A 2,874-nucleotide genomic window follows, 5' to 3' on the forward strand; every position below is an offset into this window, starting at 1 on the left:
ATTCATAGAACCGGAAGTACTTAATATATATCAATTAAACTTGGCACACATGTTTGTTTTATCCCTAGTAAGTCATGATCTACCAGGGTTTCTGAAATGTCAAAAGAGACAACTCGTAAGGATTTTTTTTCAAAGTGGCATATTTTAAACTTTAAAAACTGCCTTAAGGGGTCAAAATAGGGACCCACGGCTAGTGATTTTTAGTTTATACTTTCGATGTTAAACTCAAATGACGAAAGAGTTTGGAAATCAGAAGCCAAATAAAACAATTAGGGATAAAATACTGTTTTTAACTTTGACCCCTACAGATCCTTAATCCCTCCCAGGATTCATTTCAAAATCCTTTCCTCTGTGCAGAGTGGTATAGGCATATCTCTTGTAAAATATCACAAGGATTGCTTGAGAGGCCTTTGAGAAAACGTAGCAGGTGTTTTGAATTTTTTAAACATTGAAACTCTCATAGGGAAATTCAAAGATTCATAGAACCGGAAGTACGCAATATATTTCGATGAAACTTGGCAAACATGTTTAGTATATCACTGTTAATAATCTCAACGACCTTGAAATTTTTTTGAAATTTGTTTGCAGTTTTTTAAACTGACACCCCCTTTTTTAAAATCCGGGGACCTTAATATCTCCAAAACGACAGGAGCTGCAAGTTTAAGCTCGTAATGACTGTTGTAGCTCAAAGTGTAATGAATCTAAATCTGAAGTTTCGTTATTCTGTGATAAAAATTGTCAAAAATATCGGGTCCCAATAAAAAACGCTTTTCATCCTTGTAGAAACCGGAAATAAAGGATCCGGAACTCCAAAAGCTTATTTGCACCACACCGTAATTTTATCTACACGAATTTTATAAAGCTTTATCCTTAGTAACCACCGTTTTCTTGAAAACACTGACAGAAATCTGTCGAGAATAAAAAGAATAATAAAAAAACACAATAACAATAGGTCTTTCCGACGAAAGTCGAAAAGCCCTAATAATAATAATAATAATAAAACAGAAAAACAATAGGTCTTTCCTACGAAAGTCGAAAAGCCCTAATAATAATAATAATAATAATAATAATAATAAAACAGAAAAACAATAGGTCTTTCCGACGAAAGTCGAAAAGCCCTAATAATAAAAAAGACGAAAACAATAGGTCTTTCCGACGAAAGTCGAAAAGCCCTAATAAAAAAATACAATAACAATAGGTCTTTCCGACGAAAGTCGAAAAGCCCTAATAATAATAAAAAAAACACAATAACAATAGGTCTTTCCGACGAAAGTCGAAAAGCCCTAATAATAATAATAAAAAAAGACGAAAACAATAGGTCTTTCCGACGAAAGTCGAAAAGCCCTAATAATAATAATAAAAAAAGACGAAAACAATAGGTCTTTCCGACGAAAGTCGAAAAGCCCTAATAATAATAATAAAAAAAGACGAAAACAATAGGTCTTTCCGACGAAAGTCGAAAACCCTAATAAAAAAATACAATAACAATAGGTCTTTCCGACGAAAGTCGAAAAGCCCTAATAAAAAAACACAATAACAATAGGTCTTTCCGACGAAAGTCGAAAAGCCTTAATAATAATAAAAAAACACAATAACAATAGGTCTTTCCGACGAAAGTCGAAAAGCGCTAATAAAAAAACACAATAACAATAGGTCTTTCCGACGAAAGTCGAAAAGCCCTAACTAGAATTTTTGTCGTTAAAACAAAAAGAAATGGCTTTTCGACAATGAAAATCAAGGAATTAAGATGTGAATATCATAAAATGTCCAAATACGTTTTACAAAAGAACCGATTAAACGTTAAAAGAAATCGGAAGACTTATCAGGGTAAATATCTACCTGTCGTTTTATGCATGGCGAAAGAGAGATAACTCAATACCCAAGCTTTGACAATTTCAGATGAAAACCTCCATCGACAAAATTCAAGGATTGATAAAACCAAAAGTACTGAAGATCTTCAATTGAAACTTGAAAGACGGATTGTATTCATCATGGTGAACAGTCTAATATGTCTGAAATAAATCATAATCTTTGTTTCTAATATTTGTAAATATCACCCCCTTAATCTGTGGTGCCCTGTATCTTGGAAAGAACTGGAAACAGGAACAGGTCACCACTGACTTTTCTGTTGATAAAGACAATAAATGTTACTAAAAAGTTCCAATCATTTCTGAGGAACAAGAGTAACGTTTTAGGACTTTTTCTAAAATTATTTCTTATCCACTATCGTGATTTTGACACCGGAAGTAAAGGAACCGGAAGTACTTCAATGATAAATAGAACTTAACATGTCTTTAAGGATATAACATATTCTTTGAAGATATCAAGAAAGATAACTCTTAAGAACTTTTATTTAAAATAGCAATTTTTATAAGCTTCAAAAAGTCCTTTAAGGGGTGAAAATAGTGACCCACGGCTAGTAGTTTTTATATTGCCCATTTGTTGTTTAATTAAAATCACCAAAGAGTTTTGAATTCTTTAACATTGAAACTCTCATACGGAAATATTCAAAGATTGACAGAACCGGAAGTACTTAATATATATCAATTAAACTTGGCACACATGTTTGTATTATCCCTAGTAATGAAATGACTTAAACGGGTTTCTGAAATGTCAAGAGAGACAACTCTTAAGGACTTTTTTTTTCAAAATGGCATATTTTAAGCTTTAAAAACTGCCTTAAGGGGTCAAAATAGGGACCCACGGCTAGTAATTTTTAGATTGCCATTTTGATGTTGAACTCAAATCACGAAAGAGTTTGGAAATCGGAAGCCAAATAAAACAATTAGGGATAAAATAGTGTTTTTTTTACTTTGGCCCCTACAGATCCCTAATCCCTCTCAGGATTCATTCCAAAATCCTTTCCTCTGCGCG

This window comes from Ostrea edulis, chromosome 7 (genome assembly GCF_947568905.1).
Source record: "Ostrea edulis chromosome 7, xbOstEdul1.1, whole genome shotgun sequence".
NCBI lineage: Eukaryota > Metazoa > Mollusca > Bivalvia > Ostreida > Ostreidae > Ostrea > Ostrea edulis.